At 47.6% G+C, this 26,869-nt stretch overlaps 1 protein-coding gene across 1 annotated transcript in view; it reads right to left on the bottom strand.

Moving 5' to 3' along the window:
- Positions 1–25,661, bottom strand: part of LOC310888781 (AP-4 complex accessory subunit RUSC2-like) — a 46,774-nt gene extending 21,113 nt beyond the window's left edge. Inside the window, exons 1-2 of the mRNA XM_083815862.1 lie at positions 25,422–25,661; positions 25,032–25,137 (exon numbers count right to left, since the gene is read on the bottom strand). The gene's annotated coding sequence lies outside the window, so the exon portion shown is untranslated. The remainder of the gene's footprint in view (positions 1–25,031; positions 25,138–25,421) is intronic.
- Positions 25,662–26,869: the final 1,208 nt, after the last annotated feature.

Here is a 26,869-nt window from a genome sequence, read left to right as displayed (position 1 = left end):
CCATTCGCTCACCCTCCCCCCTCCCTCTCTGGGATGGGGGAGAGAAACAGGAAAATGAAGCCTGTGGGTTGAGACAGAGACAGTTTATTAGGACAGGAAAATAATAATAACAATAATAATAATAACGATAATAGTACTACTACTAATAATGTGTACAGAACAAGTGATGCACAATGCAAATGCTCACCATAGGCTGACCGATGCCCAGCCTATCCCCAAGCAGCTGGCCCCCACCCCGGCTAGCCACCCCTATATATTGTTCAGCATGACGTCAGATGGTATGGAATACCCCTTTGGCCAGTTTGGGTCAGCTGTCCTGGGTCTGTCCCCTCCCAGCTCCTGCTGCACCCCCAGCCTGCCCGCTGGCAGGACAGAGCGAGAAGCTGAAAAGTCCTTGGCCTGGTGTAAACACTGCTCTGCAACAATTAAAACATCAGCATGTTATCAGCGCTCTTCTCATCCTAATCCAAAACACAGCACCCTACCAGCTACTAGGAGGAAAATTAACTCTATCCTAGCTGGAACCAGGACAGATATCCACCCCTTATTCCATACCATTTATGTCATGCTCAGGTTACACTCTTTCCAATACATTCTAATTAATCACCATTTTCATCTATGGTATATAGCAATCATGGTAGTGATGACACACAGTATTATATAATAATTAACATAATACAATTCAACTCATGGGCTATTCTCACCCAGTATCAAATCCCCTTGAGGTACACACCGGACCTCCCCATTCTTTTGCATTACCCACCAAGTGCATCCAGGTCCCTGAGCAAAAGCAATCCCACGAATGGGTTTGCCTTTTACTGAGGCAGGAGTAGCCCAGACTGTCTTCCCCAGCATGTTTCTTACATGCGCTACAGGGACTTTATCCCCTTCTACAGTGCGTAACAGGTTTGATTGGGCAGGTCCAGCTCGGTTGGCAGATCCCCTGGTATTGACTAACCAGGTGGCCTTTGCCAAATGTGTATCCCAATTTTTGAATGTCCCAGCACCCATTGCTTTCAGTGTAGTCTTTAACAGTCCATTGTATCTTTCAACTTTCCCAGAGGCTGGTGCATGATAGGGAATGTGATACACCCACTCAATACCATGTTCTTTGGCCCAAGTGTCTATAAGGTTGTTTCAGAAATGAGTCCCATTGTCCGACTCAATTCTTTCTGTGGTGCCATGTCGCCATAGGACTTGCTTTTCAAGGCCCAGGATAGTGTTCCGGGCGGTGGCATGGGGCACAGGATATGATTCCAGCCATCCGGTGGCTGCTTCCACCATTGTAAGTACGTGGCGCTTGCCGTTGCGGGTTTGAGGGAGTGTGATGTAATCAATCTGCCAGGCCTCTCCATATTTATATTTCAGCCATCGTCCTCCATACCAAAGAGGCTTTGACTGCTTGGCTTGCTCGATTGCAGCACATGTTTCACAATCATGAATAACCTGTGCTATAGTGTCCATGGTCAGGTCCACCCCTCGATCACGAGCCCATCTGTATGTTGCATCTCTACCTTGATGGCCCGAGGTGTCATGGGCCCATCGGGCTATAAATAATTCACCTTTATGTTGCCAGTCCAGGTCCACCTGAGCCACTTCAATCTTAGCAGCCTGATCCACCTGCTGCTTGTTTTGATGTTCTTCAGTAGCCCGATTCTTGGGCACATGAGCACCTACATGGCGTACCTTTACAACCAGGTTCTCTACCCGGGCAGCAATATCTTGCCACAATGCAGCAGCCCAGATGGGTTTGCCCCTGCGCTGCCAGTTGTTCTGCTTCCATTGCTGTAACCACCCCCACAGGGCATTTGCTACCATCCATGAATCAGTATAGAGATAGAGAACTGGCCACTTTTCTCGTTCAGCAATATCTAAAGCCAGCTGAATGGCTTTCACTTCTGCAAACTGACTCGATTCACCTTCTCCCTCAGCAGCTTCTGCAACTCGTCGTGTAGGACTCCATACAGCAGCTTTCCATCTCCAATGCTTTCCCACAATACGACAGGACCCATCATGGGGGACTTCAGTTATCCAGACATCTGTTGGGTAAGCAACTCAGCCAGGCACGCGCAGTCCAAACGGTTCCTACAATGCGTTGAAGACAATTTTCTGACGCAGGTGGTGGAGGAGCCGACGAGGCGGGGGGTGCTTCTGGACCTTGTCCTTACCAACAGGGATGGGCTTGTTAGGGATGTCAAGGTTGGGGGCAGCTTGGGATGCAGCGACCATGAGATGGTGGAGTTCAAGATGGAACTTGGTGGAAGAAGTAAGGCTAAAAGCAGGATTGCTACCTTGGACTTTCGAAGAGCCAACTTTAACCTCTTCCGGGACCTGCCTGGGGGTATCTCCTGGGCTAGGTTGCTAGAAGGCAAGAGTGCTTGTGAAAGCTGGGCTACATTTAAACAGCACTTCTTCCAAGCTCAGGATCGGTGCATCCCTAAGAGTAGGAAATTGGGGAAGGGGGGCAGGAAACATGCGTGGATGAGCAAGGAGCTCATCGATAAGATCAAAAGGAAGAGGAAGGTCTATGAAATGTGGAAAAAGGACCTGTCCTCTTGGGAGGAGTACAGAAGTGTTGTCAGGGCCTGCAGGGACGTGACGAGGAAGGCTAAAGCCCACCTAGAGATGAGGCTTGCAAAAGAGATAAAGGATAATAAGAAGGGTTTTTAAAGTATGTAAACAGTAAAAGGAAGACTAGGGATAATGTAGGTCCCTTGCTGAACGAGGGGGTTGTCCTGGTAATGGGAGACGCCGAGAAGGCGGAGATACTGAATGCTTTCTTTGCTTCAGTCTTTGCTTCAAGGACTCCCCCCCGGGACCCCGACCTTGATGAGGGAATAGTGTCTGCCCTCAGCAAGTACGCTGATGATATAAAGCTGGGAGGAGTGGCCGACACGCCAGAAGGCTGTGCTGCCATTCAGCGAGACCTGGACCGCCTGGAGAGCTGAGCAGGAAGAAACCAAATGAGGTTTAACAAGAGCAAGTGTAGAGTCCTGCACCTGGGAAGGAACAACCGGACGTATCAGTACAGGCTGGGGGATGACCTGCTGGAGAGGAGCTCTGAGGAGAAGGACCTGGGGGTCCTGGTGGACGACAGGTTGGCCATGAGCCAGCAGTGTGCCCTGGTGGCCAAGAGGGCCAATGGGATCCTGGCGTGCATTAAAAGGAGCGTGGCCAGAAGGTCAAGGGAGGTGATCCTCCCCCTCTACTCTGCCCTGGTCAGGCCTCACCTGGAGTACTGTGTCCAGTTCTGGGCTCCCCAGTACAAAAAAGACAGGGATCTCCTGGAAAGAGTCCAGCGGAGGGCCACAAAGATGATACGGGGCCTGGAGCATCTTCCCTATGAAGAAAGGCTGAGAGACCTGGGTCTGTTCAGCCTGGAGAAGAGAAGACTGAGAGGGGATCTCATCAATGTGTATAAATACCTGAGGTGTGGGAGACAGAGGGATTTGGCCAACCTCTTCTCAGTGGTTTGTGGGGACAGGACAAGGGGCAATGGCCACAAGATGGAGCACAGGAAGTTCCGAACCAGCATGCGAAAGAACTTCTTCACCGTGAGGGTGACAGAGCACTGGAACAGGCTGCCCAGGGAGGTTGTGGAGTCTCCCTCTCTGGAGATATTCAAGGCCCGTCTGGACGCCTACCTGGGCAGCCTGCTCTAAGGAGCCTGCTTTGGCAGGGGGGTTGGACCCGATAATCTTTCGAGGTCCCTTCCAACCCTTTCGATTCTGTGATTCTGTGATTCTGTGATCAGTGAACAGGGCATATTTCTTCTCATTTTCTGGTAGCTTGTTGTACAGTGGGGCTTCTTCAGCACGGGCCAACCCCTCCTCTGATGATATCCCAAAGTATTTGCCTTCTGGCCAGTCCATAATCACCTCCAAGATTCCTGGGCGACTGGGGTTTCCTATTCGAGCCCGCTGAGTAATCAGTGCAACCCACTTGCTCCATGTAGCATCAGTTGCATGATGCGTAGAGGGGACCCTTCCTTTGAACATCCAGCCTAGTACCGGCAGTCGGGGTGCCAGGAGGAGCTGCGCTTCAGTACCAACCACTTCCAAAGCAGATCGAACTCCTTCATATGCTGCCAATATCTCCTTTTCGGTTGAGGTTTAGGGGGCCTCAGATCCTCTGTATCCCCGACTCCAGAAGCCTAGGGGTCGACCTCAAGTTTCCCCAGGCTCTTTCTGCCAGAGGCTCCAGGTGGGACCATTCTCCCCGGCTGCAGTGTAGAGCACATTCTTTACATCTGGTCCTGTTCGGACTGGCCCGAGGGCTACTGCATGAACTATTTCCTGCTTAATTTGTTCAAAGGCTTGTCGTTGCTCAGGGCCCCATTTGAAATCATTCTTCTTACGGGTTACTTGGTAGAGCGGGTTTACAATCAGACTGTAATTTGGAATATGCATTCTCCAAAACCCCACGACACCTAGGAAAGTTTGTTTCTTTTTTGCTAGTTGGTGGAGACATAGCTGTTATTTTGTTGATCACATCCATTGGGATTTGACGACGTCCATCTTGCCATTTTATTCCTAAAAACTGGATCTATTGTGCAGGTCCTTTGACTTTATTTTGTTTTATGGCAAAACCGGCCTTCAGAAGGATTTGGACTATTTTCTTCCCTTTCTCAAAAACTTCCTCTGCTGTGTCACCCCACACAATGATGCCATCGATGTACTGCAGGTGTTCAGGAGCTTCCCCCTGCTCCAGCGCAGACTGGATCAGTCCATGGCAAATGCTAGGGCTGTGTTTCCACCCCTGGGGCAGCCGATTCCAGGTGTATTGGACTCCCCTCCAAGTGAAAGCAAACTGTGGCCTGCACTGTGCTGCTAGAGGGATGGAGAAAAATGCATTAGCGATATCAGTTGTGGCATACCACTTGGCTGCCTTTGATTCCAGTTCATACTGGAGTTCTAGCATGTCCGGCACTGCAGCACTCAGCGGTGGCGTGACTTCGTTCAGGCCACGATAGTCCGCTGTTAGTCTCCACTCACCATTAGACTTTCGCACTGGCCATATGGGACTATTAAAAGGTGAGTGAGTCTTGCTGATCACTCCTTGGCTCTCCAGTTGACAAATTAGCTTATGGATGGGAGTCAGGGAGTCTCGGTTGGTGCGATATTGCTGCCGGTGCACAGTTGTGGTAGCGATCGGCACTTGCTGTTCTTCAACCCTCAGCAACCCCACAACAGAAGGGTCCTCTGAGAGACCGGGCAAGGTAGACAACTGTTTAATGTCCTCTGTCTCTAAGGCAGCTATGCCAAAAGCCCACCGGAACCCTTTTGGGTCCTGAAATATCCTCTTCTAAGATAGTCTATGCCAAGGATGCACGGAGCATCCGGGCCAGTCACAATACGGTGCTTTTGCCACTCATTACCGGTTAGACTCACTTCAGCCTCCAATACAGTTAACTGCTGGGATCCCCCCATCACGCCATAAATACAGATGGGCTCTGGCCCTTTATAGCTTGATGGCATTAGAGTACATTGTGCACTGGTGTCTGCTAAAGCCTTATACTTCTGTGCGTCTGACATGCCAGGACATCGAATCCACACAGTCCAATAAACTCGATTGTCCCTTTCCCCCCCCTGGCTGGAGGCAGGGCCCCTCTAGTCCTGGTCAGAATCTTCGTTTCTGTGTTTAAAGGACTGCCTGCTGGAAGTTGGAGCAGCAAACTTTTCAGAGAACCCCTTTTTCCCGATTGTTTTCTTTTGCAACTCACATACCCGTGCCTCTAGGGTCGCAGTAGATTTTACATCCCATTTTCTCATGTCCTCTCCATGGTCACGTAGGTAAAACCACAAGGTGGCACAGGGTGTGTACCCACCATATCGTCTTCCTTGCATGGATTAACGCTTACCCCTAATAGCTGAGACACTGGTTTGTAGAGGTAGGGAGGAAAATAAACTCTTTAAGTTGGTGGACCTCTTCAGAAAGTTTCTCCAAAGTATTCTCTTTTAGTTGGTGGACACTGGTTCGTTCAGGTGGGGGGGGAGATAATTCTCTTTAAGTTGGTGGAACTCTTCAGAGAGTTTCTCCACAGCCAAGACGCAGGCCTGTAGGGAAGAGGAGAGACTTTCTTCGTACTGCCAGAGTTGCTTAGCCACTTCATCCACTATGGGTTCCTCATGGTCTTTACAGGCCATTACTGCCAATGAGCTGGCATATGATGATGGTGCACTCCGTACAAACTTCTGCCACATGGGTCGTGTACACTTGACTTCATCTGGATCTGTGGATATTTGTTCGTTGTCTAGGTCCCTATAAATCACCTCCCGTATGGCTAATTCCCTCAGGTACTGGATTCCCTTCTCCATAGTGGTCCACTTGCCTGGTAGACATACAAGTTCTTCCTTGAAGGGATACCTTTCCTGCACAGCTGACAGGAGACGCCTCCAGAGGCTGCGAGATCGTGCTCCATCTCCAATTGCTTTGTCAATGCTTGCGTCTCTAGCAAGGGATCCCAGCCGCCTGGCTTCCCTGCCCTCTAATTCCACACAATTGGCTCCGGTGTCCCAGCACCGGAGCAGCCAGGTGACAAGCTGCTCACCTATGCAGCGACCAAAATCTTTTCGCACATCTCGTAGCTCACGCTGGTATAGGGTTCGGGTAGTTACTGTTGATTTTTCGACATCCTCATCCTCATCTTCATCCTCCTGCACCTGTGATGGCCCAGCCTCGTCTTCTCTATACCCAGACCTAGCAGAAGACTGTCTGCATTCTAAACGTCCTGAGTCTCTAAACCATTTTTTCACCTTGTCTACAGGGGCAACTTGCACTGCTACAGCTCGTTTCTCTGACCCAGCCACAGGGCCTGCCACAGGGGTTGGAATACCCTCTGCGGGGTCAACTTGCACTGCTACAGCTCGTTTCTCTGACCCAGACACAGGAGTGGGAGCAGCTGCAGGAGCTGGAGCTGCTGCAGGGGCTGGAGTGGCTGCGGGAACTGGAGCTGGAGCGGTTGCAGGAGCTGGAGCTGCTATATATATATATATATATTTATATACTTATATATATATACTTATATATATATAAGTATATACTTATATATACTTATATACTTATATATATATATATATACTTATACCAATTTTAGTTTAACACACTCTGGTCAGATCTGTCGTTATCTCAACCCTTCGTGCCCCACGTTGGGTGCCAAAAAGGACTATTGTGGTTTAACCCGGCTGGCAGCTAAACACCGCAAAGCCATTCGCTCACCCTCCCACCTCCCTCTCTGGGATGGGGGAGAGAAACAGGAAAGTGAAGCCTGTGAGTTGAGATTAAGACAGTTTATTAAGACAGGAAAATAATAATAACAATAATAATAATAGTATTAACAATAATAATGTGTAAGAAAACAAGTGATGCACAATGCAATTGCTCACCACCCGCTGACCGATGCCCAGCTTATCCCCGAGCAGCCGGCGCCCCACCCCGGCCAGCCACCCCTATATATTGTTCAGCATGACGTCAGATGGTATGGAATACCCCTTTGGCCAGTTTGGGTCAGCTGTCCTGGGTCTGTCCCCTCCCAGCTCCTGCTGCACCCCCAGCCTGCTCGCTGGCAGGACAGAGCGAGAAGCTGAAAAGTCCTTGGCTTGGTGTAAGCACTGCTCTGCAGCAATTAAAACATCAGCATGTTATCAGTGCTCTTCTCATCCTAATCCAAAACATAGCACCCTACCAGCTACTAGGAGGAAAATTAACTCTGTCCTAACTGGAACCAGGACAGAAATCAAATGCCCAATATAAATCTTTTACCTGTGATGGTTCTTGCTGCCTCTTCCTGAATGCCTATGGTTTCAGTCATCATCATCTTCCTCACATGGACCAAGAACAAACAAGGGTGAAAGATGGAAAAACATGTTTAAAAGCTGGGCATTTAGTTCCATAGATGAACTGGCAAAATCCTTTTGTATTGGAGCTGCTTGTTATTTCAGCATCGTTCCATGTGAATCCCTGATTACTGCAGAACATTTGCACTAACACAGCTGAAGAAGCCATACAGCTCTACAAAACAAGCATGAGTAGAAATGCTGCAAAAAGCATCACTTTGCATGAGCTTGCAGACATGGGCACAATACAGACATCTCGTTGCTCCATGCAGAGAGAGGGCTCCAGTTCAGAACTCTGGGCAAAAGGGCTGGGAGAAGAGCCCAAACCAAAAGTCACCCTCCAACCACTCCGCAGGACAGGTAGCATGGGAATTCTCAGTGCTTGGGGCTGCTACTCACTGGTTCTGCCACCGGTTTCCAGGATCCCAGTAATGTAGCTCATCCCTGCCCTGTCTTTGTCAAACCAAAAGCTGCCAAAAGCACTGGTTGAAAGCACTGAATGTTGTGGGTTTTTTTTTTTGTTTTTTTTTTTAAAAACTCAGTAGGAAAATTCCAGCAATCTGGAGGGCATTCAGAGAACAGCATGATGAAGATAGAACAAGGGGCACAGGGTGAATGGCCTGGGGACAGAACTGATCTATCCAAGTGAGTAAAAAGAGAATAGATTTGAGACTTGGGAAGCCAATTAATACAATTCTGCCAAATTCACACCTTCATTAAATGATATAATAAATCATCCTGCATGTTTAATGAAAGAAAATGTGCAAGATTAAATAGCAGTTGTTTGACTCATCCTAAGGCTCCTGCTGCCCTTACCTCCCTCAGGAAACAGGGAGCGGAGTGAGGGTGGTCTGCCTGGTTCAAGGGAGAATATTCCAGCACCCAGTGTTAACAGGGGACTGCCGCAAGATTGAAGGACTAGATACTTCTTAAATTTCTGCCTCAGGTCAGGCTGGTTCCTCTTGTGGTCTTGAGCAAATTCCTGAAAAGACCACTTCCTTTTCCACAGCAAAGTGCTGCCTGGGCCAGAGATTTTTGCAGAGGTTTCCAGGACAGCCTGACTAAGTCCATTATTAATGTATCATTACATCCCAGAACTATATAGGATTATGATGTGTTCAAAATGGAAACTGCAGCATGTGACGGTCAATCACAGCCTTGTGCACATGACAGCAAGGAGCTGCTCAGGTCAGAGATGAGAAGCTTGCCAGCAGAGATGACAGGGTAAGTGAGATGAAATGAATAATACATAGTACGTGCATGCCTAACGATGACATAACTAGGATCAGCAGGTACTGCCTCCTAGTCAGAGGAAAGGAAATCTCAGCTGTTTGGGGCATTTTGAGTTACAAAAGGCATTAACAATAGCTCAAACAGCAGCTCTATACCAGCCACCACTGGACAGTGACTGAACCAGTTTCTCCCATGTCTGTGTTCCCTTGCTCCGTGACTCACCAGCTGGCACTCAGCAGGAGCCACTTGCAGGCCGTGACTCAGGGACATGACCCCGGTGATCTGGGTTGGAATCTGCTCCTCCTCCTCCTCCAGCTGTCCTCTGCCCCAGCCCCCACCACATATACTCCTAATTACCATATGCAAATCTACAGAGGAGAAAGAGACTATGATGTTGCTAGCTGTTAAAATGTCACTGCAATTGTTGCTGAATTAAACTCCAAGCACAGTAAATCCTTTCTTATCGCAGACACTGTAGTGGCAGCAGCAGGAGGAGGGACCACGTTTCCATAGCATCTTCCAGCCTGAGCACTCTGAAAGCATATCTAAGATTTTGCAAGAGCAGAAATTACACAATTCCTTCCTGAACCATGGACCCAGCTGGGTTCTGGCGACTGGCTGCTACATGATTTGTTCTCTGGATACCCAGTACCCTGAGCTGGTGGAAGGGGATGGGGAGCAGGATGTGGCCCTCACTATCCACGAGGAAATGGTTGGCGACCTGCTACAACACTTGGATGTATGCAAGTCGATGGGGGCTGGATGGGATCCACCCGAGGATACTGAGAGAACTGGCGGAGGAGCTGGCCAAGCCGCTTTCCATCATTTATCAGCAGTCCTGGCTATAAGGGGAGGTCCCAGTCAATTGGCGGCTCGCAAACGTGATGCCCATCTACAAGAAGGGCCAGAGAGTAGATCTGGGGAACTATAGGCCTGTTAGTTTGACCTCAGTGCCAGGGAAGTTCATGGAGCAGATTATCTTGAGCGTCATCACGTGGCACTTGCAGGGCAAGCAGGCGATCAGGCCCAGTCAGCATGGGTTTATGAAAGGCAGGTCCTGCTTGACGAACCTGATCTCCTTCTATGACAAAGTGACACGCTTAGTGGATGAGGGAAAGGCTGTGGATGTAGTCTACCTTGACTTCAGTAAGGCTTTTGACACTGTTTCCCACAACATTCTCCTGAAGAAACTGGCTGCTCGTGGCTTGGACTGGCATACGCTTCGTTGGGTTAGAAACTGGCTGGATAGCCGGGCCCAAAGACTTGTGGTGAATGGAGTTAAATCCAGTTGGAGGCCGGTCACTAGTGGAGTCCCCCAGGGCTCAGTACTAGGGCCAGTCCTCTTCAATATCTTTATCAATGATCTGGATGAGGGGATCGAGTGCACCCTCAGTAAGTTTGCAGATGACACCAAGTTAGGTGCGTGTGTCGATCTGCTCGAGGGCAGGAAGGCTCTGCAGGAGGATCTGGATAGGCTGGACCAATGGGCTGAGGCCAACTGTATGAAGTTCAACAAGGCCAAGTGCCGGGTCCTGCACCTGGGGCGTAACAACCCCAAGCAGAGCTACAAGCTGGGAGATGAGTGTTTGGAAAGCTGCCTGGCAGAGAAGGACCTGGGAGTACTGGTTGATAGTCGGCTGAATATGAGCCAGCAGTGTGCTCAGGTGGCCAAGAAGGCCAACAGCATCCTGGTTTGTATAAGAAGCAGTTTGGCCAGCAGGTCTAGGGAAGTGATTGTCCCCCTGTACTCGGCTCTGGTGAGGCCGCACCTCGAGTACTGTGTTCAGTTTTGGGCCCCTCACTACAAGAAGGACATGGAGGTGCTCGAGCGAGTCCAGAGAAGGGCAACGAAGCTGGTGAGGGGTCTGGAGAACAAGTCTTATGAGGAGCGGCTGAGGGAGCTGGGCTTGTTCAGCCTGGAGAAGAGGAGGCTCAGGGGCAACCTTATTGCTCTCTAAAGGTACCTTAAAGGAGGCTTTAGCGAGGTGGGGGTTGGTCTATTCTCCCAATTGCCTGGTGACAGGACGAGGGGGAATGGGCTAAAGCTGTGCCAGGGGAGGTTTAGATTGGATATTAAGAAGAACTTCTTTACTGAAAGGGTTGTTAGGCGTTGGAATAGGCTGCCTGGGGAAGTGGTTGAGTCACCATCCCTGGAGGTCTTTAAGAGACGTTTAGATGTTGAGCTTAGTGATATGGTTTAGTGGAGAACTTGTTAGTGTTAGGTCAGAGGTTGGACTAGGTGATCTTGGAGGTCTCTTCCAACCTAGATGATTCTGTGATTCTGTGATGATTCTCAAAGTTTTCAAGAACCCACGCTGAAAAGAAAAAAATCCTATATGTAAATGAAATTAATGGGCAGTAGCTCAGATGTTAGGCTGAACTCCTCCTTGGCTGCAGTTTCTCCGTGGCTTAGACACAAAGCAGGGCTGTGACTATCAGCTGGCTACTTCATGAATATGCTCTTTGTACAGACATGACCAGCTGAGGACCATGTCTGTGGCTTCATAGATCAAAGCTGGTTCCCTGACTTTTGCCTGGAGGCACACAAGATGGCAAGGCTGTTCCCAACATATGTTATATGGCTACATGCAACTGTGAACAACCAGCCGTTTTTGCTCAGGTGTGTGCTGCAGGGGTGAAGGCTCCCAAGATCACAGCAAGAGGCAGAGAGGGCACAGATGCTTCATATGTGTGGGAATGTAGTCAGTATTGGAGATTTCGGGGGTTGCTGGGGATGTGAAGCATCCCTAGAATTAATAGGTCACAAATCTCTCCCACTAGGCCCTCAGGACTTTCCTAACATTTCCTGGAAGATGGCTTCAGACAGCTCAACTTTGCTCAGGCTGTGGCAAAAGAGAGGTCCTGCTTATCCAAAGGTTATGGGAGGATAATTTCAGAAGTTTCATATGCACAAAGAAAGCAAATGAGGACAGCTCCATCTCAAGATGGATCTCTAGATCCCCTATCACCTTCATGACTTGGGGAAAAGAGATGAGCTAAGCCCTAAAAGGGACAAAAAAAGCCTGTCTTCACAGGAAATAAGATCTTACTGCAGTGCAGGTCAGAACATACATACATACAAGCCACTCCATGGCTGCATGACTTCATTATTACTTGCTCTCTATCCAGATTAAGACGGCATTGCTTTTCTGTCAAGACCATGCCTGGCAGGAATCACAGCTGCAAAGTAAGCCTGAATCCTTACTGCAAGGCAAAAGTATCAATGACCATGGATGAAAGTGCGAGAAATAAGGAGCTCAGTCATAAGATAGGTCAGTTAAAGAGGCTGTGAAATTATGTTTACTGTCTGTTTAGCCCAGAGCTCCAAATATATACGAATCAGTCAGTATCAAGTGAAAAACAACCATTTCTGGGACAGCAGATTATAGATGTACAACCTAGATGTATAACATTATGTTATAAATGTAGCAACACAGCAAAAGCAGAATGGGCAGCAAACGTGGATATGGTATTCAGTTGAAATTGAAGAAAAAAAACATGGGTAACACAGGTCTTGAAACAACTAAAGTATTACCCCCACAACTCACCATAAATAAAACAGACAGAGATGTCAAAAAGTCCTTAGAGGATAATTCTCAGACTTGAACACAGTGGTGGTATAATGGTTTGTTACAGTAGCCATGTTTGTTACAGTCGCCAATGGTTTGTTAGAGTAGCCAGAAGCAATGCAGGTATGGTGTTACCTTGCAGTGATGGGCATCAGTTCTGCCAGCTATCCAGAATACCTGCATTTGCAGAGCTTTATTACTTGTAAATGATTCAGTTGTACAAGGAATTTAGTACATACTGTGTGCAACCGGATCAGAAACCCCAAAAGCAAACACAAACAGAAAAACATCCCAGCAGCAGGCTGTTTTTATTAGATGTTCCTCCACACACTGCAAATCTAAATGTTTTTTCAAACAGCAGCTATATCCAACAGCTGACTCCTGCCAAGACTGCAGAAAACTTTAGCCCTTCCCAGCTCTCAGCGCACAGTGAGACTGTGTGAGATTAGAAACTGCTCTTTGCCCTACAGAGCAGGTCTTGATGTGACCTCCCTGCCCAAAACAAGTCTACCAAGAATGCTGTTTTTTTCCAGGAATTACAAAATCTAGGCCAACTGTTGCCACTAGCTCAGAAACAGAGGGAGGAGAAAGAAGCAATGGACAGAAGCAATGGACAGATGAACATATTTAGCCTTCATGGATCAACAGCCTCAGGGAATTTTTAATTTCAGCATGGGAGCACAAAAGTCTGTGGACTGAATCAGATGGCCATTACAGCCCAGTCCTTCACCTTTGCCAGCAGAGTTCAGAGGCTCAGCATGAGGTGTAATAATCCCAAAGCGGGCAAACAAAGCGGGCTGTTCTGTTTTCCCCCTCCCGACACGGGCAGCCTCCACTTGAGAATGCTTTATGCCAGAAGCAGGTTTCATAACCCCTCCATAAACAGCTAGGTGCCCTTACAATCATATTGCTACATATTCTCGACATCCCTGATAGTGTCCATTTTTTTCTGAACCTTTGAACCCTATAACATCCTGAATCATTGAGCTTCATAGATAATTACATGCCACAGTAGTAGCTGTCAGTCAGTCCTTTAGAATTTACCAACATTTACCTTCATTATTTGTCCTTGTGTTAGGACAGGGAGAGCATTATATTTCTTACTGCATTTGCCACCCCTCTGAGCAGTCCCAAGCTTTTCATCCTGCTCACATACAAGAGCTTTCCCCCATCCCGACACCCGTCTCTCTCCACTTGTGTATGTGTTTGCACAGTGGCAAGGCAGAACTCAGAAGATCTGGATGAAACTGCAGCATTAATTTACATAACAGAATATTTTCCATGCAACAGAACTAACAAAAGGCAAGCCAGAACCTTAATAAAATACTTATGAAGCAGACCAGGCTCTACTAATGATTACAAATACTTTTCTTCTGAGAGGAGAAACTTATCCCTCAACAGGGGCTGGCAACTCAAACCAAACTCGGCTTGTAAAGCTCCAGCTGGGACAGTGATCAGCTGCCCTGAGTGAGACTTTTATTTTAGGAAAATGCTCCAGAAGACAGCTCATTTGCTAATTAGGCTCGGAATGACTGGGCTCAACAGAGCATTAAGGGTCTATCTAACTAAATCTGATAAATCTGGATTAATCAAGGTCTTCTGCTAGGGAAAGTCTTGCTGGGCTGCAGAGGATGCATAGACCTATTATACTGGAGAAAAAGGGAGAGCAGAGATGATCCTTGGCTCTGTACTGGAGGATCAGGTCAGCGTTCCTGGGGATGCACCAGAGGGATGACTACTCTGCTTTAAATCACTTCAAGCATGTTCAAGAGGGTAGAAGAGACCCCTCAAGACAGTAGGCTCCCAGGTCTTCCTATATAGGACATGCACACATTTGGAAATCTTCTTTCTTGAAGTTGTGTCCTTTCTGTACCAGAAGTCTCAAAGAAGAAGTATCTACATCATGTGGTGAGGAAGAATTTGTCCCTCCTAAGCCCTTAAACTGAGATAGGCCTCAACTCAGCCAGGAGGTTTCAAAACTCTGCAACTTCAGTTCTGAACATGTGCTATAAATACACTGGGTAGTCTTGTTATTCACTCAAATGCCAAGCCATTTGGGAATATTGCTGGGCTTTGAGTTTAACAGTAAGATTCATGGACTAATTAATCACAGTATGTGAAAATTATTCCTATTATTAGTTTCAAATAATCCTCCTTAACTCTCTGGAATACTTTGACGTTACAAGCTGGGCAGCACATCAATCACTATCTTCTTTCTCTAGACCATTCATTATTTCATACCATGAATCCTACAGTTTCCCATTTCACACAAATAATTCCAGTTTCTTCAGTCTCTCCAGTTATGAAAGTTTTCCAGGACTTTGTGCAGATTCCTGGGCAGTTTCTCAGTTCCCACCAAGTCTGTAGTCATCCTTCTGAGCTGGGGTGACTAATTAATTGCACATGCTTTCCCAATCGATGGTGGGATGCCCTCTGCTTTATGTATCAACATTAAAAGACTCTGTGCGATATTTTTCCATTCCTTTTCTTATGTACCTTAACATTTAAATATAGACGTTCATCAGTAAAGTACCTCATGGCCAGCATGACATCAAAAGCATGGCTTTTGGTAGTTCAAAGCCAGATAATTTGGAACCTGGCAAAGTACACTTGTAGCTACCCTTGTAACACTCTTATACCATTTACCTAAGTCAGCATCAAGCTCAAAAACTCCAGGCTTACAAAAAGACTAGTACAGAAGAAACCAAGGGATTTTTTTTTTTTTTTTTACAAATATACATTCTCTGAGGAAAGGAGTTTATTTTCCCTGCCTCTGGATGTTGGTTTGTGGGGGTTTTGCATCCTCAACTTCCACAAATACTTGGGGTAGGCGTGTGGGGAGTTTTACCTGTCTTAATGCAAATTATCTTTGTGGGCCCTCAAGAGATAACAGGGTTCTCAAACACTGACTAAGGTCTGGACTGAAAGAAATTTTGTCTGGTGAAATTTGCTTATTTAATCAGCGAGGTCTGGTGGCCTGCCTCCATGAAAGAAAATTATCGTTTTGCTTTTATCAGCAGGCAAAGAGGTTTTTGTGTGGTTTTTTTTTAACCTCAACTCTTGCCAAGGGGAAAGCAGGCAACAAGATAGGAGACCAAAATACTGTCTGTGGAACATAGAATCACAGAATCGTCTAGGTTGGAAGAGACCTCCAAGATCACCCAGTCCAACCTCTGACCTAACACTAACAAGTCCTCCACTAAACCATATCACTAAGCTCAACATCTAAACGTCTCTTAAAGACCTCCAGGGATGGTGACTCAACCACTTCCCCGGGCAGCCTATTCCAACGCCTAACAACCCTTTCGGTAAAGAAGTTCTTCTTAATATCCAATCTAAACCTCCCCTGGCACAGCTTTAGCCCATTCCCCCTCGTCCTGTCACCAGGCACGTGGGAGAATAGACCAACCCCCACCTCGCTACAGCCTCCTTTAAGGTACCTATGGAGAGCGATAAGGTCGCCCCTGAGCCTCCTCTTCTCCAGGCTGAACAATCCCAGCTCCCTCAGCCGCTCCTCGTAAGACTTGTTCTCCAGACCCCTCACCAGCTTTGTTGCCCTTCTCTGGACTCACTCGAGCACCTCCATGTCCTTCTTGTAGTGAGGGGCCCAAAACTGAACACAGTACTCGAGGTGCGGCCTCACCAGAGCCGAGTACAGGCGGACAATCACTTCCCTAGACCTGCTGGCCACACTGCTTCTGATACAAGCCAGGATGCTGTTGGCCTTCTTGGCCACCTGATCACACTGCTGGCTCATATTCAGCCGACTATCAACCAGTACTCCCAGGTCCTTCTCTGCCAGGCAGCTTTCCAACCACTCATCTCCCAGCCTGTAGCTCTGCTTGGGGTTGTTACGCCCCAGGTGCAGGACCCGGCACTTGGCCTTGTTGAACTTCATACAGTTGGCCTCAGCCCATCAGTCCAGCCTATCCAGATCCTCCTGCAGAACCTTCCTACCCTCGAGCAGATCGACACACGCACCTAACTTGGTGTCATCTGCAAACTTACTGAGGGTGCACTCGATCCCCTCATCCAGATCATTGATAAAGATATTGAAGAGGACTGGCCCTAGTACTGAGCCCTGGGGGACTCCACTAGTGACCGGCCTCCAACTGGATTTAACTCCATTCACCACAAGTCTTTGGGCCCGGCTATCCAGCCAGTTTCTAACCCAACGAAGCGTATGCCAGTCCAAGCCACGAGCAGCCAGTTTCTTCAGGAGAATGTTGTGGGAAACAGTGTCAAAAGCCTTACCGAAGTCAAGGTAGACCACATCCACAGCCTTTCCCTCGTCCACTAAGCATGTCACTTTGTCATAGAAGGAGATCAGGTTCGTCAAGCAGGACCTGCCTTTCATAAACCCATGCTGACTGGGCCTGATCGCCTGCTTGCCCTGCAAGTGCCGCGTGATGACACTCAAGATAATCTGCTCCACGAGCTTCCCTGGCACTGAGGTCAAACTAACAGGCCTATAGTTCCCCAGATCTACTCTCTGGCCCTTCTTGTAGATGGGCATCACTTTTGCGAGCCGCCAATTGACTGGGACCTCCCCTTATAGCCAGGACTGCTGATAAATGATGGAAAGCGGCTTGGCCAGCTCCTCCGCCAGTTCTCTCAGTATCCTCGGGTGGATCCCATCCGGCCCCATCGACTTGCGTACATCCAAGTGTTGTAGCAGGTCGTCAACCATTTCCTCGTGGATAGCGAGGGCCACATCCTGCCCCACATCCCCTTCCACCAGCTCAGGGTACTGGGTATCCAGAGAATAACTGGTCTTGCCGCTAAAGACTGAGGCAAAGAATGCATTAAGCACCTCAGCTTTTTCCTCATCTTTTGTAACTAAGTTTCCCCCTGCATCCAGTAAAGGATGGAGATTCTCCTTAGTCCTCCTTTTGGTGTTGATGTATTTATAAAAACGTTTTTTGTTATCTTTAACAGCAGTAGCCAGATTGAGCTCCAGATGAGCTTTGGCCTTTCTAATTTTGTCCCTGCACAGCCTCGCAACATCCTTATAGTCCTCCTGAGTGGCCGGCCCTCTTTTCCAAAATTATAAACCCTCTTTTTTCTCCTAAGCTCTAGCCACAACTCTCTGCTCAGCCAGGCTGGTCTTCTTCCGTGCCGGCTCATCTTTGGGCACGTGGGGACAGATCGCTCCTGAGCCATTAAGATTTCCTTCTTGAAGAGTGCCCAGCCTTCCTGGACTCCTCTGCCCTTCAGAACCTCCTCCCAAGGGACTCTGCCAACCAGTGTCCTGAACAGCTCAAAGTCTGCCCTCCGGAAGTCCAAGACAGCAGTTTTACTGGTCCCCTTCCTGGCTTCACCAAGAATAGAGAATTCTACCATTTCGTGGTCACTCTGCCCAAGACAGCTCCCGACCACCACATCTCCCACCAGTCCGTCACTGTTTGTGAACAGAAGGTCTAGCGGGGCACCTCCCCTGGTAGGCTCTCTAACCAGCTGCGTCAGGAAGCTATCTTCCACTCTCTCCAGAAACCTCCTAGACTGCTTCCTCTGAGCTGTATGCTATTTCCAGGATATGTCTGAGAAGTTGAAGTCCCCCATGAGAACAAGCGCTGACGATTTCGCAACTTCTGCCAGCTGCCTGTAGAACTCCTCATCCGTCTCCTCATCCTGGTTCGGCGGTCTGTAACAGACCCCCACCAGGATGCTTGCCTTGTTGGCCTTCCCGCTGATCCTAACCCACAGAGACTCAACCTTATCAGTCCCAGCCTCAAGTTCCACAACATCAAAACACTCTCTAATATAGAGAGCCACACCACCACCCCTTCTGTGCTGCCTGTCCCTTCTGAAGAGCCTATAGCCAGACATTGCAGCACTCCAGTCATGGGAGTGGTCCCAGCCACATCCTCTGGTAAAGAGAGGAATCACCCCTCTGTACCTCCAGGACAAATACAAACGTTGCTTCAGTTAAAAGTATTTCTACTACTTTGCAATACCAAACCATGTCAGCAGCACGAAGTCTGGGAGGGGTCAGTTACAGAGATGGAGGCTTTTTGGGGGGGTCTGTAAAGCTTGCGCAGTCATCAGCAGAAGCACAGAGAATAGATACCCCAATGGATCAATGACTGCTATCGGTGTCTCAACCAGATATGGTCAAAAGTATGCAGAATGACCTGTGATGAGAGTGTTGCCACCTTTGTGTGATAACCACTGTCATGCCCACTGCTTGTCAGTGCTGGGACATACCTGTTTCTGACAGTTCCTCATCTCCTCCCCTGTTATTGTGGCATGAACTGTCTAGGCCTACTGTCCTAAGGGATAGACACCTCTAGGAATGTCTGAGGTCTGTCTGTGCTCCCTGCAGCCTCACCTTTCCTCTCCCAAGTCCTCCCTGAAAGGCAGGGAAAAGAGGAAAAAGAGAAGGAAAGCAAGTGGGATCAAGAAGGCTGTCAGGATTACAGAAACAAGGAGTAGTCACCACCTTCAGAGTGCTTTGTACATCCAATAATTATAAATAGCAAGTGTCTGCAGAAATGAAAATGAGGCATATGACATGGAGCTGAGGCAAGACATCTGAGTAAGGAAGATGCTCCCCTCAATGGCCATTTCAAGCACTATGACCTGCAGCTGGAGGATATCTCTTAGCAGTAGATTAAGTAAGATGCCACTGAATGTGGACTAGAGAGAACATTTTGTTGGCAATAGAAAATGACTAAGTGCAGATGTCTGCTGAAATCTTCTTGCTGTTCTTCTGAAGGGTCAAGCTACGATCACTGCTCATGATAAGCCATATTCAGGCAAGAAATCCCTTAAAAGTGACTACAACTGTTCACATGCTAACAAGCGGTGATGGAGATGGCAGCCACAGCAAGCCAAACCTCAGGGCAGATGTGTCGCTCCTGCCATGGATCATAAGAGGAAACTAGGCAAAGCCAAGGAAGATACTCAGGGTGGGCCAGAAATATCTTGGGACCAGATATATGAATTATTTACACCTCCATTGGATCTTCCTATATGTGGGCTTATGACTTTATCAGTTGAGTTACTGGGAAAGGTCTGAAAGCTGGTCTATGCGGGGAAAAATACAGTGCAAGCAGACACTGGAAATAGCCTCACTAAAAAGAACAACAAATTTCCCTAGCACAATGGTCCAGATGGGTCATTTTCCCTGCCGAGAAGGACATCTGTGAGGACACCTATGCTATCTGAGCTACACAGAACACACGTGGTAAGAAGCACAATGCCTGTGTCCCTGCTCTTTGCCATGGGAGCCCCAGAGGGGGACCAAAAGAAGGTGCCTTAATAAACAATTTAAGTGAATTGGAAGTACCAGGTAAAAGGAGGCTAAGTAGGTATGTGGTTGCTCCTGCACCAATGTGTGCAGAGCAGAATGGAGAAAAGCCTGCCCACTGAAAGCATTTAGGTCACACTTCTCCAGAAGTAATTGCAGTTGGTGCCAGTTTACCCATAATCAGGCGTGGTTCTGGAATTAAAACAAACCAGTGAGATTAGCCTAATTATGTAGGGAGCAGACTCCCTGCTCCCTTCAAGAGTAGCACCTGAAGAGCCCATTCCCTGGGGACCAGAAGGAGCTGAGCAATGATCTAATTGGTGTCAAATCAAGTCTGTGTTAGCCAACGTTCAGGAGCACAAGATTTTCCCAGTGTTGACTGCATCATGGTTAAGCAACTCATCAGTTCAAACATCACATAGATAACTTGAGTTCTCACCCCCGTGAGAAAAATCTCAATAATTTTCTTCAGACAGGATCTGCTGTGAAGCTATTTTATTCACGATTGCAATGGCGGGTGTCCTGCAAGCAGGAGCACACAGTAAAAGTTTATCATAACCTTATATTCCCTATTACCCGACACCTGATCTCCTCCCCTGTTTCCTCATTGGCTGAGTACTACAGGTTCACAAGCTACTCAATGCTCTTCTATACCATATATGTACAATTTGATTTGACTAACCATTAATTTCTCCTTTTCCTTTTTTTTTTTTCCTTCTTCTCTTGTGACTAGAGGGCCCATGAATATTGTTTTTACTGATTTCGTACTGCTCATCCTGTTTTTCTTAGCTATCCTCCTTATTTTGGGACAGTGGGACCTTCCCCTTATCTGCTTAACATACTCCCCACTGCTATGCTGCACAATCACTTTTGAATATGCAAGGTTAGTGGAATTTTCCACTGCAAAAACACCTTCTATTGCTAAAACACCTTCTATTGCAAAAACACAACTTTGTTTCTCTCCTCCCCCCCCCCCCCCCAAAAAAAATAATATAAATCCTGAAACAGTATGCTTTTCAATTTCCTTGCACAAGTATGCAGGAATGTTCCTGAGCAAAGAGAGCCACATATGCACAGGTGAGTCTCTTGTGCATCTGGGAACCAGCGGGAAGGCAGACTTTCCCAGTCCAGTACCCATTCCTTGTCCATGTGTCCCACCCCTTCCCAAGAACACAGCACACTCTAGTCTGGTTCTCCTACCCACCTTGCAGCTCAGGGCAGCTCGTTTGCAAGAGTTAACAACTTCAGTCCTTTATTTTCCTATCCAGATGACCACCTGAACTCATAATCTTCATCTTTGTGTTTCTTTAAGCTCCCCCCACCTAGAAGCTCTACCTATTGGTCTGTTTATCAATTTAAAGAGCTATCTCAAGCTGATCCAGTTTACATTAAATAGAAGGGTAAAAAGCAAACAGCTCTTTAATGAAACCTTTTTAATTTTTAAAGAGCAGATCTTTGGCATACCAGGCAAAACAGTTATAAAGCCAACAAGAACAAGGAGCTCAGGGAATTACTTCAGAAAAGACTTTGAATGTACATCGTAAGTAAAAAAACATCTGGAATCACCAAGAAAGGTGAGGAAATTAGAAGAACAGGGCTCCTGACCAAACTGAATGAATAACCACACCAAGAAGGATATTACAGTCAAGTAGAGACTGCATCTTTGATACTGTTTTGGTATGAAGAAGAACATGGAAGCTGCATCAATGACGGGTTAGACAATACAGGGAAAAGAGAGTGCAGAGAAGGAAATAAGCATTTGAAGTGGAAACAAATCCAAGGAGATTAATGCACTCCAGTCAGAAAGGACAAGATATTCTTGATCCCAGGACAATGAAAGAATCATTGCATGGTCACAGCTAACAACAGAGCTTTCAATAAAAATACCAATGAGGAAAAAGAGGGAAAGGAGCTGAAGTCATGTGGCTGACAAATAATAAAGGTGAAGCCTGTACCTGTTCTGAAAGAGGAAGGGAAGTGACCCACCTTAGATCTATCGACCTGCCCTTAATACTACATAAGGCTTTCAGAAAACATTGGCAAAGAATAATGAGACTGAGAAATAAATTTAAAATGGGGCAAAACATGACATGGGGTTGCTAAAGGTGGGTTACTGTCTGGCTATCAGGAATAACACCAGAGTGAGATCTTGTCTCACTAGGAGCATCAGACTGCAAGAAAATTAACATCTCTGGGACAAAGAAATTGTTCCTTGCTTGCTATCAGAGCCTCAGACTCCCTGACAGGCAGCAATGGAACCATGGGCAGGCCATTTCTGAGACCACTGCATACTCTCTTAGGCACCTGCACTTTATGCAATGCAGGTCCAGGCCCTTGGACCCTGGGAACCAGCTGCGCTTCATCCCTCCATTTTGCATCAAGGCAGTGAAGAAGACACACAGCAGTGATTTTATCTCCCTGCTGTGAATCAGTTCAGCCAGATCCAGTCACCAGAAGCTCTTGTCCATCTTTTAGGTTCAAGCATCTCAGGGCAGAGATTATCTGTGTACTCTCACAGCTTAACAGATGTTCCTGTAAGAGTAGCACCTACCAGCTAGGCACAGCCTGCACGTCCTGAGGAGTGTTCTCTCCCATGCAGCAAAGCAGCCTGCACCACCTTCTTTTTATTCTGTTATGCAAATGTGGTAAACAGACGGTACACACATTTTCTTCCACAGCACAACACAAGTGAATGTATCCTGCAGTGATCTATCTCATTGCATGACCTTTCCTCTGGCCCATGATGCACCTATGAATGCACACGTGCTGTTCTTGCCCCCAGCACCCTCCTGCAAGAGGCTGCTCTGCAGCACCACCTTTCCATAGCACAAACACGGTCCAAGAGCATGTTTCCCTCTTCTCACACCACCAGAAGCACATCCCACTACTGACTTCCATCAGGCTGTATGGGACAGAGGCCTGGGGATCCCAGGCTGGATGAGGCTCTGGGCAGCCTGCTCTAGTGGTTGGCAACCCTGCCCAGAGCAGGGAGGTTGAAACTAGATGATCTTTAAGGTTCTTTTCAACCCAGGCCATTCTATGATTCTATGACACAGAGAGTGTCCCAGGGCGAGGTTTCAGGCTGGGGGGAGAAGGAGTTGCAGTTCAGGAAGCCCTATGGCACTGCCAGGACATTGTCACAGAGCTGTGAGCAGAATTCATTCCGTGCTGTGAAGCCCTGCACTTTCCACCTGGCAGCCTGAACTGAAACCTGGGGTGCATCTTCTCTACTGAATGTCAAGGCTGGAGATCCTTGCCGCTCCACAGGGATGGAGAGGAAGCGACTGTCTGAGAATCCACAGCAGTGAAATGGTTCCTTCAGACAACTGCTGCAGAAAAGGCTGTGCTGAGGATCGCGCCTATCTCGACAAAACTGGTAGGGATGCACACAGCACTGACCATCTCAGGGAACACAGTGAGAGAGGCTTGAGAATGATACTATAAACAACATATTTACATTCCCTGACCATGAACCCAAATTTCTTCCCCTGTGCCCTCTACTGCTGGTCTATGACCCACAACTTTGTTCCTCTAGATCTGCAATGCTCCTCACACCTGCCTTTTCTGCTCCAAGGTTCCTCTATAGATCTGCCAAACACTCACCACTTTATCTACATGATCCCTACCATCCTGTGGCTCTTGACAGGCCTAAAGATGCTTTATCTGAACTATTCTCAGGTCATTTCAATGCTAAGCACTCTGCCCCAAGCACTCTGCCAAGCTGGCACACTGCAGAAGGGTTTTGTGAAGAGGTTAGAGGTGCCAAGCTCACTCATTAGCAGCACTGGTAGACAAGGCTCTAGGTGTTTGAAGGTTAAAAAAAAAAAATGCAGAAGATCTCTATACTCCCCCATACTCCACACACCTTTGCAACGCCCATCAATCCAGTCCCTGTACGATCTGTTTCTCAATAGCCAATGCTATGTTAACTTCCATTAACACCACATTCCTCCCAAACACCTACAACTGCATCCCCACATGCTCAGCATCTTCTATAACCCCAAAAGATTGCATCTTCTGTTTGCTTATTTACTTACATTACTACATCCTCATGTATACATCCCCCTATGGCCATGTCACTGCATCACAGATACCCAAATCATTCCTCCTTATTGTTCTCACTAACTGTCATCCTGATCAATCTATATCCCTTTCCCACATATATCCTTCTCTTTGTTCAAGCCCTTCTCCTTTTGCATGTGCAGCAGCAATTTGAGGGAAGGATTTGTGCGGGGGGTAGGGGAGTGAAAAGAAGGAGGAAGGCAGGGAGGAGGGAAAAGATGGATTTGGTTATAAGAGGACCATGTAATTAAGCTCTAGTAACTGGTACCCAGCCCAGACCACTCATCTCACTAATTAAAAATAGCAATTCCTCCATTCTGAGATAACCTTTCTCATCTGATCGGCGAAAAGAGGCAGGGAGAAAGCATTCATTTACACAGCCAGCACAGACACACCCTGGGCAACACAAAGGATTCCAGCCTGCACAGATCCCAGTGTATCATTTTGCAAAAGAGTAAGGTTTTACCTGCCACACTATTTTATCCTAATGCCTTTTGAGCAATTGATTTACTAGCATTAAAAAAAAATAATAATAAAATTTAAAAGCCAAAAGCCATAATGACAGCAGCCCTTCTTGTGCCCGCGTCCTTTGTTTCTGTCTTTTCATGGAAGTGCTGTCTGTCAAAACAGCTCTTGAGCTGCACAGCAGCATCACCGCTGGGGATGTACAGAGATCGTGACAGCTCATGGGATCACAACAATCCTTGTGGGCTCAGCTGTCATGGTAGACACAATGGAGAGCTGTGTGACTGCACCAAGAGAGTACTGTTGGAGCAAAATGCAGATTGCCTCTGCACAACCATCCCCGGACGTAACAACCGCTATTTCATAGCCACAATGGATAAACATGCATTCTGCACAGATATACCAGCCTCTTCACTCTCTCGCATCAATTATAATCACGACAGCTCCAAAACAATGCAGCCTCCGAACAGACAAAGCAATCCTAAAATCTTTACGCTTCATTGGGTAGCTGGCAATCTCTGCAGAAACAAGCGAGCCAGCCACTTCACAGGGCAATGAACAGTCTGAAAACCATCAGTAAGGCAAACGCCCACCCCGCTCATTTCTCCATCTCACCTTTCCACAGATCCTCTGCTTCCTGCCTCCTCTCCCTGCACACGCTCTGCTCCGGCAGCGCTGAGCACTCTGATTCCAGTGGGCTCCGTGCTCTCTCACCAGGATGCTGTGGGAAACACAGAGTCAATTATTGTCAATTATTATTATTTTTTTTTGTCACAGCTGCATCCCTGGCAATGCAGAGGGTCTGCGCAATCACATCTCCAATGCTCCTGCTGCTGCTGCTGTGACGTTGCTGCGTGTGAAGGAGCAAGCATGCCCACAGCACAGCCACTCCAGCTTGCAATCAGCCCCTGTGGGACCTCAGACAAGGGAGGGCATGGGAGGGAGCAGAGAAGGAGAGGAAGGGAGAGAACAAATCAGGTTGGAAGATGGAGGATTGATTCTTACAGGAACTGGGAAATCAGGAAGGTAGCATGAGGAGAAGCATAAAATCAAAGCCTATGCCATAGGACAGAGCTGAAGTATCTTATTAGGTGATGAGCTTTGGTTTCAGATGCTGCGTGACTGCAAGCTGTCTGATCTCTTTTGGCTTTGTAAATGAAAGCAAAAGGAACCAGACTGCTGTGTTTCTACAATTGATAATGTCAGCCAGAGCCCTTGGAGATAAAACACTCGTCTGCAAAGTAATGCATGGGAGGAGGATGGGAGGACTTAAAACTGAAAGATCAGGAAAAATACAAGAAGTTTCTTGAAGCTTCTTTTACGTTTCTGTGGTGCATTGTCCTAGAGAGCTTCATCAACAGCATCTACAGTGTCCCTGAAACAGTCACCCCCAGAGTGATATGCAGCCACAAGCACTTTGACCAGTGTCAAATACCTTGCAGTGACAGGATGTCTGAAATTCAAGCTGTCACAAGGAATCTCAAGCCAAGATCCCAGCAACTATTAAGCGGAGCTTGTGCTTACAGTGCTGCCCATAACCTGGCCTAAATCCTGGCATGTCCTTAAAGCAATCCACGGCAGACCCTCCTTCCTGAAACAAAGCATTGCTACCTGCAAAAGGCCAGGCTCTCCTGTTACCCCAGGACTACATGAAAGGATTTTTTCATCACCTTCCTTTCACCAAAGGCAGCCACAACCTGCTCCATATGCAAGTAAGTGCAGCTCCTTAAGAGGCACAGGTAGCTTCATGGAGGGACACGTGTGGCTCCTTTAGGGCTTCTCTTCTGGATAGAACCTGGAGCCCTCTCCTTCCTCCCCAATGCAGTAATTTTTTTTTATTTTTTTTTTTGTCTCATCTGGGCATAACCACACATCCCACAAACCCAGATGTGCTCAAGGTTGTCCCAGGGGAGGTGTTCCCAGCACTGGAGCAGCTCTACTGAGGGAGCCATCCTGGAGGGACATCACCACTACCATCACTGCTCCCAGAGCCACTGCCCTGTACTTGGCAGAGCTTGCAAAGCTGAGCATCTGTGGAAGAAGAAGCTCTACGTCCAAAAGCCAAAACCCACCTCCAAAACAGAGGGGACAGGCAAGTCAGAGAACAGCTAAAAATGTCACACGGATGCACAGAGCAAAGAAAGGAAGAACCGTCACGGGCCTGAGTACTTTTTGCTTTATGCCATGATGCACTCAAAATGACAACCAAATAAAACAAATAAAACAAGGCAACACAGTACTTTGCAGAAGCTTCTGCCCCTGGAGAGGTGTATGTAAAAAGCTATGCCAGAAAGACCCATTTAGACCCGTCCCTCTGTGCTGTCAGCGCTAACCAAGGCAGGCTCGAGCAGGTGCCACGGGCCCATTCAGCCAGGATGAGGAGGAAGGAGGTGGCCAGGCCCAGCCAAGAGCTCAGCTCGGAGCAAAACAAGGCGTGCTTGTTACCTAGGAGA

Source organism: Anser anser (assembly GCF_964211835.1).
Source record: "Anser anser genome assembly, chromosome: W".
In the NCBI taxonomy this organism is placed as follows: Eukaryota; Metazoa; Chordata; class Aves; order Anseriformes; family Anatidae; genus Anser; species Anser anser.
This window is presented reverse-complemented; position numbering and strand designations above follow the sequence as displayed.